Source organism: Mesoplodon densirostris, chromosome 3 (genome assembly GCF_025265405.1).
Source record: "Mesoplodon densirostris isolate mMesDen1 chromosome 3, mMesDen1 primary haplotype, whole genome shotgun sequence".
Lineage (NCBI taxonomy): Eukaryota > Metazoa > Chordata > Mammalia > Artiodactyla > Ziphiidae > Mesoplodon > Mesoplodon densirostris.
In genome coordinates, this window is record NC_082663.1 from 32,877,727 (window position 1) to 32,894,974 (window position 17,248).

The following is a 17,248-nucleotide window of genomic DNA, read 5'->3' on the forward strand; positions in this document are numbered from 1 at the left end:
CCTAACCTTGCACCTAAAGCAATTAGAGAAAGAAGAACAAAAACACCCCAAAGTTAGCAGAAGGAAAGAAATCATAAAAATCAGATCAGAAATAAATGAAAAAGAAATGAAAGAAAGGATAGCAAAGATCAATAAAACTAAAAGCTGGTTCTTTGAGAAGATAAACAAAATTGATAAACCATTAGCCAGACTCATCAAGAAAAAAAAAGGGAGAAGACTTAATTCAATAGAATTAGAAATGAAAAAGGAGAAGTAACAACTGACACTGCAGAAATACAAAAGATCGTGAGAGATTACTACAATCAACTCTATGCCAATAAAATGGACAACCTGGAAGAAACGGACAAATTCTTAGAAATACACAACCTGCCAAGACTGAATCAGGAAGAAATAGAAAATATGAACAGACCAATCACAAGCACTGAAATTGAAACTGTGATTAAAAATCTTCCAACAAACAAAAGCCCAGGACCAGATGGCTTCACAGGTGAATTCTATGAAACATTTAGAGAAGAGCTAACACCTATGCTTCTCAAACTCTTCCAAAATATAGCAGAGGGAGGAACACTCCCAAACTCATTCTACGAGGCCACCGTCACCTTGATACCAAAACCAGACAAGAATGTCACAAAGAAAGAAAACTACAGGCCAATATCACTGATGAACGTAGATGCAAAAATCCTCAACAAAATACTAGCAAACAGAATACAACAGCACATTAAAAGGATCATACTCCATGATCAAGTGGGGTTTATTCCAGGAATGCAAGGATTCTTCCATATACGCAAATCAATCAATGTGATGCACCATATTAACAAATTGAAGGAGAAAAACCATATGATCTTCTCAATAGATGCAGAGAAAGCTTTCGACAAAATTCAACACCCATTTATGATAAAAACCCTGCAGAAAGTAGGCATAGAGGGAACTTTCCTCAACATAATAAAGGCCATATATGACAAACCCACAGCAAACATCATTCTCAATGGTGAAAAAATGAAAGCATTTCCTCTAAGATCAGGAACAAGACAAGGTTGCCCACTCTCACCACTCTTATTCAACCTAGTTTTGGAAGTTTTAGCCACAGCAATCAGAGAAGAAAAGGAAATAAAAGGAATCCAAATCGGAAAAGAAGTAAAGCTGTCACTGTTTACAGATGACATGATACTATCCATAGGGAATCCTAAAGATGCTACCAGAAAACTACTAGAGCTAATCAATGAATTTGGTAAAGTAGCAGGATACAACATTAATGCACAGAAATCTCTGGCATTCCTATATACTAATGATGAAAAATCTTAAAATGAAATCAAGAAAACACTCCCATTTACCATTGCAACCAAAAGAATAAAATATCTAGGAATAAACCTACCCAGGGAGACAAAAGACCTGTATGCAGAAAATTTTAATACACTGATGAAAGAAATTAAAGATGATACAAATAGATGGAGAGATATACCATGTTCTTGGATTAGAAGACTCAACGTTGTGAAAATGACTCTACTACCCAAAGCAATCTACAGATTCAATGCAATCCCTATCAAACTACCACTGGCATTTTTCACAGAACTAGAACAAAAAATTTCACAATTTGTATGGAAACACAAAAGACCCCGAATTGCCGAAGCAATCTTGAGAATGAAAAATGGAGCTGGAGGAATCAGGCTCCCTGACTTCAGACTATACTACAAAGCTACAGTAATCAAGACAATATGGTACTGGCACAAAAACAGAAAGATCAATGGAACAGGATAGAAAGCCCAGAGATAAACACATGCACATATGGTCACCTTATCTTTGATAAAGGAGGCAGGAATGTACAGTGGAGAAAGGACAGCCTCTTCAATAAGTGGTGCTGGGAAAACTGGACAGGGACATGTAAAAGTATGAGATTAGATCACTCCCTAACACCATACACAAAAATAAGCTCAAAATGGATTAAAGACCTAAATGTAAGGCCAGACACTATCAAACTCTTAGAGGAAAACATAGGCAGTATACTCTATGACATAAATCACAGCAAGATCCTTTTTGACCCACCTCCTAGAGAAATGGAAATAAAGACAAAAATAAACACATGGGACCTAATGAAAGTTGAAAGCTTTTGCACAGCAAAGGAAACCATAAACAAGACCAAAAGACAACCGTCAGAATGGGAGAAAATATTTGCAAATGAAGCAACTGACAAAGGATTAATCTCCAAAATTTACAAGCAGCTCATGCAGCTCAATAACAAAAAAACAAACAACCCAATCCAAAAATGGGTAGTAGACCTAAATAGACATTTCTCCACAGAAGATATACAGACTGCCAACAAACACATGAAAGAATGCTCAACATCTTTAATCATTAGAGAAATGAAAATCAAAACTACAATGAGATATCATCTCATACCAGTCAGAATGGCCATCATCAAAAAATCTAGAAACAATAAATGCTGGAGAGGGTGTGGATAAAAGGGAACACTCTTGCACTGCTGGTGGGAATGTGAATTGGTACAGCCACTATGGAGAACGGTATGGAGGTTCCTTAAAAAACTAAAAATAGAACTACCATATGACCCAGCAATCCCACTCCTGGGCATATACCCTGAGAAAACCATAATTCAAAAAGAGTCATGTACTAAAATGTTCATTGCAGCCCTATTTACAATTGCCCGGAGATGGAAACAACCTAAGTGTCCCTCAACAGATGAATGGGTAAAGAAGATGTGGCACATATATACAATGGAGTATTACTCAGTCATAAAAAGAAACGAAATTGAGCTATTTATAATGAGGTGGATAGACCTAGAGTCTGTCATACAGAGTGAAGTAAGTCAGAAAGAGAAAGAGAAATACCGTATGCTATCACATATATATGTAATTTAAGAAGAAAAAAAATGTCATGAAGAACCTAGGGGTAAGACAGGAATAAAGACACAGACCTACCAGAGAATGGACTTGAGGGTATGGGGAGGAGGAAGGGTAAGCTGTGACAAAGCGAAAGAGAGGCATGGACGTATATACACTACCAAACGTAAGGTAGATAACTAGTGGGAAGCAGCTGCATAGCACAGGGAGATCAGCTCGGTGCTTTGTGACTGCCTGCAGGGGTGGGATAGGGAGGGTGGGAGGGAGACGCAAGAGGCAGGGGATATGGGAACATATGTATAACTGATTCATTTTGTTATAAAGCAGAAACTAACACACCATTGTTAAGCAATTATACTCCAATAAAGATGTAAAAAAAAACCCAAAAAACTCTTGGACTCCATTAGTTTAGCCATCTGTGTGGCTACAGAACCTCTGTCAGACCAGGTCCCCAAAAGTAAAATAGCTAGTGGGAAGCAGCCACATAGCAGAGGGGGATCAGCTCCCTGCTTTGTGACCACCTAGAGGGGTGGGATAGGGAGGGTGGGAGGGAGGGAGACGCAAGAGGGAAGAGATATGGGGATATATGTATACGTATAGCTGATTCACTTTGTTATAAAGCAGAAACTAACACACCACTGTAAAGCAATTATACTCCAATAAAGATGTTAAAAAAAATAAACTCTTGGAGTAATGAGAGGTGTGGCAAAGGACCATTCATTTATTTAGACAAAAGTACCTTTAACTTCATTATCATCAAACATTTACTTTATGGAGCATAGTAATGCTGTCTTCGTGGCACCATTAGATATTATGTGTATTTAGGCCTAAAAAGAATTCTTTCCCTGGGATGGCATTGGGAGAGCAAAAAATGACATAAAGGAGCAAAAAGGACAAACATAAAAGTAACATTTGGGCTGATTCTGGCATTATTTTGAGCCATCCAGTCAATTCCATAAGTGATTCTAAGATATGATTCATGGGCGACCCTTCTTGATTACTCTTGGCTCCCCCAGTCCCTGCCATCTGTGGTACTTTGCAGCACCTGAATCCCACCAGGCTTAGCTGACCGGAACTAGGCCCCATGGACAAGCCTCTGGAGCTGCGGGGCATCCCTGCCCGACACCTGAGCCCCTCACTCTCCTCTCTGGGTTCAAGTCTACCACCATAGCAACCGTATTCAGTTGGTTTCCATACCAGCTCCAAAGTCGATAAGCCTTTACAGAGTCCATCATATAACTACGAGAGGGCAAATATGCATGTCAAAGGCCCTGTATTTGAAATACGTATTTCAAAGTCTGGATGGCGTTATTAAGAGGAAATGTAAGCCATGCTGCAGCACACACAGCTCTTTGTGAAACTAAGGTTTCAGGACAGTTGCTGCAGGCGAGACTGTGACAGGGCGTTTCTAGAGAGAAACGCGAAGCAGGATCCTAGAACTCTACTTTTAATTTGTATTGCTCTGAACGCTAAACGGAAACACAGTAAGAAGTTTGCCTGGGGCGCTTGTCTTTTACCCAAAGACTTTCTGCCCCGGAGTCCAGGGGTTCTGCCTCTAGGTTGGGATAACAAGTGGCCCCGCGGGAACCCACCGGCTTCGCTCTGAGCCCGCGGGGTGGACGGCCGGCGGGGCCCGCAGCGCGGCACGGGGGCGCGATGCCCGGCCTTCCGAGTTTTCGGTTTCCACTTTTCCTTTGCAGGCCTCTCCCACTTCCTTTCCCCCCGGTCCCCACCCGGCCGCCGCGTCCGGGGGCCCGCACCTCTGCAGGCTCCCGTCCGCTCCCCCCGGGGACCCAAAGGAGGCGAATTCCTGTGGGTCCCAGGAGTGCCAAGAGTGCGCAGCGAGACGGGAAATTGCAAAAGTCCTCGGCCCTCTGCCCTCCCCCGCGGCTTTCCCGTAACTCCCGCCCCTGGGCGCGCGCCCCGCAGCTGATTCATAGCCAGGGCGCGGGGCCGGCCCTGCACGTCCACACCCGCGCTCGCCCCCGCCTCGCACCCCGGCGGCAGCCAAGCCGACGACTCAGCCCGGCTCGCGGAGCCTTACCGCCTGCGGGGTGAGTACCCACCCGACCGCCCGTCCCGCTCCCCTCCGCGCGCCCCGCCTCCCTCCGTGGCTCTTCCGACGGACGGACCCGGGTGGCGTCGGGAAGAATCCGACCCCTTTGCTGCCCCTTCCCGGGTGGACGCGGCCCGGAGCTCAGCCGTCTTCTCCCCTGCTTGGCGCCGCCGAGGCCCCGCGTTTGCTTTGGTTCGGGGTTCGCTCTGCTCCGAGACGGTGCTTTGAGGGGCCCTCACCTGTGGCGCGCCGGCCTGGTGCGTAACACTGGAATACTAATTCTTCCCAGAGCGCACGCTGCTGGGGACACCACGACGGCTCCTACCCTGCTTTTACGTTCGCCATTCCACCGCCTCTTTCGCAGGTAGTTGGGAGTTAAAATTCCCATTTGACCCACTTTTGCCTCTCTCCCAGCACTCCAGAGCGAACTGCTGCCTCCAGCCTCCCCTCACGCTCCCTTAACTCCCACCTGACAGGCATTTCTCTCGCAGTCCGCGATCTCCCTCCTCCCGGTCTCGGTTTACACCTGGAAGCGGGAGGCGCTCACGCGCAGGTGGAGCGGGAAATCCCGGGGAAGTGTCTGGGGTAGACGCTAAGCGAATGCAAGGAGCGCCGAGGTGTCTGGCTGGGCGGTGGGGGCCGTGCATTTGTAACTAACCCACCCCTCATCCTTTTATAGACAAACCTTTCCTAGGCAAAAAGCACGGAGGGGTTCAATAACTTGTCCAAGACCGTAGAGCTGGCCGCGGTGGCACTGACGTCGCGAAGCGCGGGGCTTCGCCCCTGACACCGAGAGCCCTTTCTTGACAGTCCTTGGCCCTCTCACGCATCCATCCGTCCTGCCTGCCTGTCCTATGGTGGGAAGGACAGTGGGCCGTGCCACTGAGCAGGGATGCCTGGTAACTGACAAGCCTGAAGACTGAACAAGCTTATTCTCCAACTCAAGAGGGGTCGATATAAGCAGAGAATATGATAGAACTGAATGTAGTGTATTTCATTTGAGCTAGAAGGAAGGAAGCTCTGGGTCTTATTCTCAAGTCTAAACTGACTTTGGGACTTGGGTCAGGTTAACTTTATGGCCTCAGCCTCTGTCTCCTCGTCTGCGAAATAATACTGATTCACACTTACTATGGGACCAGGCACTGTTCTAAGTACTGTACATATGCTAGACGATTTAAGCTTCGCAGTGAGGTAGGTAGCAGTTTTCTCATTCTGATTTTATCAGTGAGAAAACTGAGACCCAGAGAAGTTAAGTAACTTGTCTGTGGTCACACAGCTAGTGGGTGACAGTCAGGATTGGCTTTGGAATCTGCTTATAACCACTGTGTTGTGCCTCAAACTCTAGGACCCTTTTTGGAGTGTTTCCCACCCCATCCCACTCGTGGTGCTTCATTATTGTCCTGCTTTGTCTCTCTCCTGGGCTGCTTTAAAATGCACTCAGAGAACCTTGAAGCTGAAGGGCCCCAAAGGGTCATAGTGGCCAGGGTTTCCCAAACTTAGCTGTGTCTTAGAATCATTCTTGAAGCTTTTCAAAGCGCTGGACTCCAGCTTCACCTGCCTACTCAGAATCTTCAGGGCATGCTAAGTTTGGCATCTCCCAGATAGCGTTCAGTATTGTTAGAATGCCTCCAGTGTCAGGGAGCTCTCCAGCTAACGTGATTGTTGGACAGAGCTAATTCTCAGCTGTAACTTGCCTCCTTGTGGTACCTGTTCTGTCTCCTGTTGTCTCAGCAAATGTGTCTAAACCTTCTGTATCAAAGGCCGCCTTGAGAGGAAAGGGCTGGTCTTAGGTGTCCAGCGGGGACTGGAGCCACGCTGGGGAGAACACTTACACACTGGGTCTTTTCCTTCTACCCTGTTCTTTAACCTGAAAGAGCAGGAACATCTACAGGGGTGCAGAGAGGTGTTCCAGAGTCTCTGTTGTTTCTTGTAACCCTTTGTCCTGAAAAAGGAACCAAATCAGGAAAACTATCAGGGTGTTGAAAGAGGAATCAGTGGTGCTGTGATTTGACAAGAGGAAGGTGTGTGTTTTCCTTGTGGGAGGATTTTTGGCTTGGGTGGAAGGAAAACTGAGTGTCATCTTGCTCATTTACAGGAACAGTGAGCCCTGGCTCTCTTTTCCCTGGGGGAGGAAGTCCTCCTTGATTGAAAAAAATATATGAAAGGGGGAAATATAAGGCAAATAAGATTTTGTGAGAAATACCTCTCCCTCCAAGCAGGCTTCCTTGCTCTGTAAAGCACAAGTTTCTTCTCCAGCGGCTGTGTCCTTGCTTTTACAAGGTTGTCTATTTTATTTTTGTGTTTTAAAAATAATGCAAATAATAAGTGAATATATATATGAACTATACGAAATGAAATGCAGAACCTTGGTCATTCCTACTCCCACTCAGAAGAGGGTAAGTTCAGGTTGGTACCTACTATTCCAAGATTTCTTCTTTTCTATACAATTGCATAATATGTATATATACACTATGTTTTTTTAAAGATATTTTTTCTTTTTTAAATTGTACAGTTATCTTTTTATTTATTTATTTTATTTTACTTTATTTTTGGCTTTATTGGGTCTTCGTTTCTGCACATGGGCTTTCTCTAGTTGTGGCGAGCAAGGGCTACTCTTTGTTGTGGTGCACGGGCTTCTCATTGCGGTGGCTTCTCTTGTTGCAGAGCACAGGCTCTAGGCGCGCGGGCTTCAGTAGTTGTGGTGGGCGGGCTCAGTAGTTGTGGCTCCCTGGCTCTAGAGCTCAGGCTCAGTAGTTGTGGTGCACAGGCTTAGCTAGTCCGTGGCATGTGGGATCTTCTTGGACCAGGGCTCGAACCCATGTCCCCTGCATTGGCATTTTTTTTATTATGGTAAAATACATAATATAAAATTTACCGTTTTAATCATTTTAAGTATACAGGTCTGTGTCATTAAGTACATTCATATTGTTGTGCAACCATCCCCACCATCCATCTCCAGAACTCTTCATCTTGCAAAACTGAAACTGTACCCATTAGACAATAATTCCCCATTCCCCCTCCCCCCAGCCCCTGACAGCCATCATTATACTTTCTGTCCCTATGCATTCAAATACTCCAGGTACCTCATATAAATGGGGGAATCATATCGTCTTTGCCTTTTTGTAACTGGCTTATTTCACTTAGCAAAATGTCCTCAAGGCTCATCCATGCTGTAGCATGTATCACAATTTCCTTCCTTTTTAAGACTGAATAATATTCCATTGTTTATGTATACCACATTCTGCTTATCCATTCATAATGCTTTTATTTATTTATTTTTTAATAAATTTATTTTTTATTTGTGGCTGCATTGGGTCTTCGTTGCGGTGTGCGGGCTTCTCACTGCAGTGGCTTCTCTTGTTGCGGAGCATGGGCTCTAGGCATGCAGGCTTCAGTAGTTGTGGTGCACGGGCTCAGTAGTTGTGGCACACAGGCTTAGTTGCTCTGCAGCATGTGGGACCCTCCCAGACCAGTGATCGAACCCATGTCCCCTGCATTGGCAGGTGGATTCTCAACCACTGTGCCACCAGGGAAGCCCAATGCTTTTGTTTTTAACTGTCTTTTGCTGCACAGATGTTTTAAATGTTTGTGTAATCAACTCTACAATCTCATGCTTTCTGTGCTTTGTCTAGCTTAGAAAGGTCTTTTTCACCTAAAAATTATTTTAAAGTTTTTTTTTCTAATACTTTTATTATTTTGTTTTTACATTTAGCTCTGCAAAATTTCAGATTTTTGTATAAAGTGAAAGGTAAAATGTAACTTAACTTTTTTCTTAAGTTTTAAGCAGTTGATCCAATACTGTTTATATAATCATACAGCTTTTTTCTAACTCATTTGAAATTCTATTTTTACAGTAAAATAAATTCCTATTTATATAAGGCCCTGTTTCAGGATTCTACCCTATTTCACTGATCTATTTTTGTCTCTTCTTCTGCCAGTATCACCTGTGTTAAATGCTACAGCTTGATGGTATACTTTTTTTTTTTTTTGAGGTACGCGGGCCTCTCCCGTTGCGGAGCACAGGCTCCGGACGCGCAGGCTCAGCGGCCATGGCTCACGGGCCTAGCCGCTCCACGGCATGTGAGATCTTCCCGGACTGGGGCACAAACCCGTGTCCCCTCCATCGGCAGGCGGACTCTCAACCACTGTGCCACCAGGGAAGCCCTTGATGGTATATTTTTATATCTAGGAGTATATATTTGTGGTTTTTTCCCTCAGAACGTTTTTTGAAAGTGATTCTCATACATTTTCATTTTGTATAAACTTTACAAATAATTTGTCAAGTTTAATAAAATCCTATTGGAATTTTTCTTAAGATTTTCTTGGCTTTCTAATTATCAGTAATATTTTTATGCCTTAATGTCAATTGTCGTATGCCCTTCACACATGCAGGAAGCCGTGTGATGTGACTGGCGGGTGACTCACATGGCTCAAGCTCTGAATTGACTGTGTCAACCTGGACAAGTTACTTTTAGCCTTTCTTAGCCTTAATTTCCCTATCTTTGTATGGGGATAATAATTGAACCTCCTTTCAGGGGGCTGTTATAAGGATTCTATTAATGAATGCATGTAAATCACTTAGCAAAGCACCTAGCAGAGGGTTAGCACCCAGTGTGTGCTAGCTGGGATCATTTTCACATTTCCCTTCCTATCCTGCTGTGGGCACTGCAGTGTGCCTTGTCAGAGCTAGAATTGGTAAATCTTCTACTTCATATATCCATAGTGTCCTAGGAGACAAAAATATGTAGTAAATATTGAATATAGTAGTGCTTCTCAAACTTCAGTGTGTATCTGCATCACCTGGGGATCTTGTTTAAATGCAGATTTTTATCCCACACTTTGCATATGTAGTCTCTCACTGGTATTTAAAATTAAGCTGCTAGTGACAGTATGTCCTTTGGGGATAAATGTGATTGACATGACTTGTAAATTGCTTTCTTTTAATATTATATGCTAAAGAACTAAATTATATTTAGGTTGTTTCCTTTCTTCCTTCCTCCCTTCCTTTCTTTCTTCTTTTTCTTTCTTTTTCCTTATGAAAAGAGAGTTAGTGAAAGTGCTAAATATAACAACAAATTCTATTCTTAGATCTGAAATCACTGAGACAATTAACTATGTGGATTATTTAAAACTGTTGATTTATGATGAAGACAGCCTCATAAAATATATCCAGTCTGGGGCTTCCCTGGTGGCGCAGTGGTTGAGAGTCCGCCTGCAGATGTAGGGGACACGGGTTTGTGCCCCGGTCCAGAAAGATCCCACATGCCGCGGAGCGGCTGGGCCCATGAGCCATGGCCGCTGAGCCTGCGCGTCCAGAGACTGTGCTCCGCAATGGGAGAGGCCACAACAGTGAGAGACCTGCATACCGGAAAATATATATATATATATATATATCCAGTCTGAGTATGAAATGTAAGTCAGCTGATAGGAAAGCCAGAATTACAAGTGTCTTAGCAAAGAGAAAAACATAAGACATAAGGAACACTTGGAAAAACATAAGATTAAATGTAAGATTAAAAAGAACTCTTGGAAAGCATGGACTGAGGTTCTGCTGTGTGAGAACAGTGTGTGACAGATCTTGAGAAGAGGTAAATCAACAGGAGCTATACTCTCATGGGAGTAAATTTCTCACACATCACATTATCTCTTAGTCAATTCTCTCTACTCCCAGTCTTCCTAACAGGGGACTTTGAGCAAGTTAACCTCAATCTAGTGTGCCCATCTGTCTAAAGAGGATGGCAGTATATTTTTCTATCTGGGACATTGGTTACTTTCTGTTTGAAAATGCATTACTAAAGTGCCTGCATTTTCTCAGGACCTGAGAGATCACACTTTTTTGTAGGGAAATACATGACACCCTCATAGACTGATCCAATACCTAAAAAATATCAACCTTTTTTCAGGTCTGTTTGACAGCTATGGGCTGGATTTGAATCACAAAACACTTTTGACTAGTTTACCCCCCCTGCTGGGATATATGTGTGGAAATAATGGAATTGCCAGTACTTGCACAAGACTGAACCCAATATTTGTAAAACACGCATACACACACACATGCACACACATGTTTTAAAGAATGCTTTATGTTGCAGAATTACATAACTTGAGAGAGATCTATAATTTCTCTCATCCTACTCACTTCCCTTCCCCCACACAAGCTCTAAATTTATAACTCTTAGTAGTTGGGTGTGTCTTTTGGGGCCAGTTTGGATCCTTCAAGTAGAAGACAGCAAGGCAGAAATAGATGTGTAGGAGATCTTTTGGGAAAGCATTGTGAAGGATAAAGGGAAAAGGGAGCAGGAATAGGCAGAGAGCACCTCCAAACCCACTGCAGGTCTGAGCCCTGTGAAAGGGGATAGGGAAGAAGGAAGATTGGAAAGGAAGAGCTTCCAGCTACAGTGCAGCTCTGAGAAAGTTCCAGCCAGGGATGGGGAGGCTTTGATCAAAGGCTTTGTCTATTACAGGAGCCCCATGTCGGGTGGAGAAGACTTGGTTTGATATATGATGGGAACAGCCAGGGAGGACTGTGGGCTTTGGTGTGAATGTGCAGTGGATCCAAACGTGTGGCAATGGAGGCTGTCAGGAAGCTACGCAGTAGGTTCCTTTGAACGGAGCTCTGAGTGGCATAGCTGTACGATTGCCACACTTCTCTTCTAGAGGTGGTTTTCTGCACACACTCTTCTGAAACTTGCTTTTTCATTCAGTATTTTTTGGACATTCTTCCATGTCAACACATGATTCTAGTTCATCCTTTTTAACAGCTTGATAATATTCTTTTGTAGAAATGCACCATAATTAAATTTTCTACTTTCTTTGGATGGATATTTAGATTGTTTTAATTTTTTCCTCAATAAAAACAATGTTACAATGAACAGAGGACAAAATTCCAGAAATAGTATTTCTGCATCAAAGATAATGCATACTAAAATTTTAATAGATATTGCCAAATTGACCTTGTTCAAGTTGTGCTTTTTGACCATCAGTGAGTAGCAATGCCTACTTTTTCAAACTCTTACCAGTGCTAGGTATTAAGACCTTTTTAAGCTTTGCCAATTGGACACCACACAGACACACACAGAGATATACACAACTACTGCTTTAATTTGCGTGTATTTAATTATTAGTGATAGTGCCCAGTTTTTCTTTTTTATCTTTTTGGTTATTGATAGTTCTTTCTTTTCTGTGAATTACATAATCATGTCATTTGCCAGTTTTTCTATAGAGTTTCTTGCCTTTTTCTTATTGATTTCTAAGATCTCTCTATATATTAGGGATAGTAACCTTGTGACATAAGTATTGAAACTATTGTTCCCAGTTTGGTTTTGGACCTATTATATCACCAAAAATTTTCAATATTCAATTGATTGGTATAGCAGTCTTTACCTTTTTTTGCTTCTGGTTTTGCATCATGCTTGGACAGATTATACAAATATTCACCTATGTTTTATTCTAGTCATCTTTTTCTTCCATTTTTACTGAGATATAATTGACATACAACACTGTATAAGTTTAGGGTGTACACATAATGATTTAACTTACATACATCATGAAGTGATGATTACAATAAGTTTAGTGAACATCCATCATCTCATATAAATACATAATTAAAGAAATAGAGAAAATATCTTCCTTGTGATGAAAACTCTTAGGATTTACTCTCTTAATAACTCTCATATGTAACGTACATCACCATTAATTATCTTTATCATGCTGCACATTACATCCCTCATATTTATTTGTCTCATAACTGGAAGTTTGTACCTTTTGCCTGCCTTCCAACAATTCCCCCTCCCCCTACTCCCTGCCTCTGGTAGCTACAAATCTGATCTCTTTTTCTAACAGTTTGTTTTTGAAGTGTAATCGACCTACAACATTATGTTAGTTCCTAATACACAACATGGTGATTCAGTATTTCTCTGCATTTCCAATGATTGCCATAAGTCTAGTCATCTGTCACCATACAAAGATATTACATAATTATTGACTATATTCCTCACACTTTACATTTCATACCTGTGACTCATTTATTTTGTAATTGAAAGTTTATATAGCTTAATCTCCCTCCCCTATTTCTCTCCTCCCCCCACCCCGCCCCTCTGGCAACCACCTATTTGTTCTATATATAACCTTGTTTCTATTTAATTATATTTGTTCATTTATTATAGTTTTTAGATTCCACATTATAAGTGAAATTATGTGGTATTTGTCTTTCTCTCTGACTTATTTCACTTATCATAATAACCTTTAGGTCCATTCATGTTGTTGCAAATGCCAAGATTGAATTCTTTTTTATGGCTAAGTAATATTCCATTGTGTACATATGTCACATCTTCTTTATCCATTTATCTTTTGATGGGCACATGTGTTGCCTTCATATCTTGACTCTTGTAAATAATGCTGCAGTGAACATAGGGGTGCATACATCTTTTAAAATTAGTGTTTTCATTTGTTTCAGATAAATACCCAGAAGTGGAATTACTGGTTCATATGGAGTTCTATTTTTAATTTTTTAATTTTTAAAAAATTTTTTGAGGAACCTCCAAACTGTTTTCCATAGTGGCTGCACCAATTTACATTCCCATCAACAATGCAAGAGGGTTCCATTTTCTTCACATCCTTGTCAGCATTTGCTATTTGTTGTATTTTGATGGTAGCCATTCTGACAGGTGTGAGGTGATAACTCACTGTGGTTTTGATTTGCATTTCCCTGATGATTAGAGATGTAGAGCATCTTTTTGTGTGCCTATTGGCCATCCGTATGTCTTCTTTGGAAAAATGTCTATTCAGGCCCTCTGACCATTTTTTAATTGGGTTGTTTGTTTTTTTGATGTTGAGTTTTATGAGTTCTCTGTTTATTCTAGTAAAGCTAATGGTCTTTCATTTACATCTTTGTTCATCTGGATTTTATTTTGTTGAAGGAAATGAAGCAGTAGCAATAATGATCAAATTAACATTAATTGGATTTACTGTGTGTATGTTCTCATAATCTTATTTGATCCTCATGGCAATCCTATGAGGTAGGTTACTTATTCTCATTTTACAGAAAAGAAAATCGAAGCCTAGATGGTTTAAGTAACTTGTCTATAGTCATATAGTTATTAAGTGCCAGAGGGGGGATTAGACCCTAAGTAGTCTTATGTCAGAGCAGCTGTACATAACTGTTACAGCTTCCTTTTCCCATACATGTCTGGGTTAGTACATTGTTCCAATACCATTTGGGTGAATAATGTATCTTTTCTCAAATGAAGTATCACCTTTAGCATTTACTAAATGCCTACATAGTCTTTGCATCCAGAATATTCCTCGGATCCAGGTTTTCCAGTTCTTTCTTTGACTTCACATACAACTTAGAGACTCAACTTTACTCCTATCTGGAGTCACAGATTCCAAGAATCATTAACTAAACATTGCTTAAAAAAGAAGATGAGCTGTGAGTCAATTCAGTCTCATAAATCAGGATTGAGCTTACAAAACTAGTAGAAACACTTAAGTGGGTAGGTTTAGAGAGCGGGGAAGAAGTGCTTGAACCCTGAGCGTGCCTCCGAGTGATGGATACTTAAGGAGGAAGGGGTGGTGGAATTGGGGTGAAACCTTGTGGGTAATCAATCCTATGCTGTAACGGTGGAGGCCCTTTCAAAGGGGCTCCGAAAGACAAATGGCAGGGCTCTTAAAAAAAAAGAAAAGAACAGAACCTGGAAGATGTGGGCATCCTCCATGAAGTGGCATGCTACTCTTTGTACTGCCACATAGAACTCTTTCACAAGGTACACACACGGAGCACGTGTCCTACTTGAACAGCTTCTTCTTTAAAATAGTATTTGCATATGACATCATTGGGGCACCCAGCCAACTGTGAAGAGTTTGGCAACACACCCATGTTCTTGGGAAGCAAGTGATCGATTAAGCTGCTTCCCATGGAGATTATTTGCGGTGGGGAAACCTCTCAGGAATAAATATTTCAGTAAGGACAATAAGAAGTGCTGGTGAAGAGGGGCAGATTTTTCCAAAGCTGTGTTTTCATTACACGTGTAGTTTTTATTACACATACAGTAGATATTAGAATATCCCTCGTGTGTAGTATTACACACGAGGGATATTCAAAGGCATCTTCTTTTTGCAAAGAGACAAGGTTTGAATGAGGAGTTCTACAAAAGGATTGGGTAATTTTTCTTTTCTTTCCTCCCTTTTTCTTCCAGAGAAGGAATGTCAATGAAAGACTATGAATTTGGCAACCTTTGGCAACAGAAAATGTAGAAGGGCCTGAAAAATAATCTATTTTAATTAAAATAAAATTGAAAGCAAGGAAGAGAGAATGCAAGAAAATTGGTACAAGTTTTTGTTCCTTTACTGGATATTGACTGGGTAGCAACTGTGTTCTGGTACTGTGATAGACATGGGGAATAAGATCTGGACCTGTCCTCAAGCAGCTCATAGTCTGGGTAGGAAAAATGGAGATCTGAAAAGTTAAAAAAAAGAACAGAGTTTGTCTGGATTTGTTAATCCCATAATCCTAAAAGCAGATACAAACTACTATATATAAAATAGATAAGCAACAAGGAATTACCGTGTAGCATAGGGAACTATATTCAATATCTTGTAATAACCTATAATGGAAAATAATCTCTCTATACACACACACACACACACACACAAACACACACACATAAACTTACTGTATGCCTGAAACTAACACAATATTGTAAATCAACTGTACTTCTTTTCTTTTTTTCTTTTTGGCCGCACTGTGCACCTTGTGGGAATCTTAGTTTGCTGACCAGGGATTGAACCTGGGCCCTGGCAGTGAGAGTGCTGAGTCCTAACCACTGGACTGCCAGGGAATTCCCTCAACTATACCTCAGTTTTAAAACACTGGGGAAATTTTTTTTAAAAAGAGAGAGAACAGATTTGGGAAAGGACAAAGTCATGCGGATGAGGCAGGAAAGTATTTTTCCTTTCTGAATTCTGCCATTTCGTACTCCCCAGACTTCCTTTTCTTACTGGAAAGTGGACGTGACAATGCTTCTTGCTCATGGTCGTGGAGAGAGAAAGCCTGTTGAATGAATGGGAGAGCTGGGTAGCCTCTCTCGGGTCAGAAGCAGAGCTTCAGAGGAAAAACCAAACCCTGCTTGGTGCACCCTGAGCATCTGTAGGGGATTGTGCCAAACAGCCGCCTGATGCTGAAGGACTCACCAGCCCTCATCCTTAAGGTGATGTGGGAAAGCCTGGCCTAATCTTGGATTTTCATTTTGATCTGCATAAGGGGGCGTACTGTAGGGTGTAGGGCACCCCAGAGCTATGTGCTCGGACCTCTTTCTCTTTTCTGTCTGTACGCCCTCTTGGAGATCTTCCAGTCCTATTGCTTTAAATTTGTATTTGTATGCACCAAGCATGCCTGGATTTATACCCCCCACCACGACCCCTCCCATGGCCCCTCTACATGATGTATCCAGCTAGCCACTTGACATCTCCACTTGGCTATCAAGTGAGCATTTCAAATTGAGATGTCGCAAGTTGGGTCCTTGATACAGCCCACTGAATCATTCTTCTGCTTCTCCATTAATGGTGATTCCATTTTCCCAGGGACTCAGGCCAAAATTCTTGGAGCCATCCACGATGTCTCACTTTGTCACCACCCCGCACACCCTGCCAGCTCTATCTTTAAAATCTCTCCCATTTCATCACCGTTCCCACAGACACTGCCGTCCCCCCCGTCGCCGGGTCTAAGCCAGCATCAGCCTCCCCTGGACTATGGCCGTGGCCTCCACCTGCACTCCCTCATGCCACTCTTGCCCACTTCAATATCTTCATTACGGGGTCCTTCCTGTACAATGTAAGGTAGACCGTGTTACTCCTTTGTTTAAAACTACCCAGTGGCTCCCATCTCAGAGTAGAAGCCGAAGTCTCTAAAGCGTTTTCCCGCATGCCCTGTGATTGCCCCGGTCACTCACCTCCTTGGCCGTGCCAACCCCCGGCTCCGTGTTGTTCCTTGACTCTATGCCCAGCGCTCTGCCACCTCAGGATCTCTGCACAGGTCACTCCCTCACCCCAGGCTTTTCACTCTGTTACTGGGGGGTCTCACAGGGAAATAGCTGATGCACTCAGAGTCCGATAACTCGAGGAAGATTGACGTAGGAGGTGTGGAGGGGAACCACGTGGGCTGTGCAGCAGTCACCTGGGGCTTGGAAGAAGCTGGCCCAGAGCCCTTGGTGTCTGTGTTTTCCCAGCAGCATCAGGCTCTGTGCCTACAGGAAATCTGTTCATAGGGCATTTCCCAAAGTGGGTTCCACAGGGGTCTCTGGGAGGTTCTCCCATCTGCTGACTCTTGTTCTGCAGGTTTTGA

The 17,248-nt window shown here is 42.5% G+C and overlaps 1 protein-coding gene across 4 annotated transcripts in view; it reads left to right on the plus strand.

Moving 5' to 3' along the window:
- The first annotated feature begins 4,797 nt into the window (after nt 1-4,797).
- The window catches only part of OSMR (oncostatin M receptor), a 67,297-nt gene continuing 54,846 nt past the window's right edge, over nt 4,798-17,248 (plus strand). For 2 of the 4 annotated variants that reach the window (XM_060092823.1, XM_060092825.1), the window contains exon 1: nt 4,801-4,906. The gene's annotated coding sequence lies outside the window, so the exon portion shown is untranslated. Of the gene's footprint in view, nt 4,907-4,933; nt 5,273-17,248 lie in introns of those variants that run through there. The other 2 variants (XM_060092826.1, XM_060092824.1) reach the window with 2 other exon arrangements.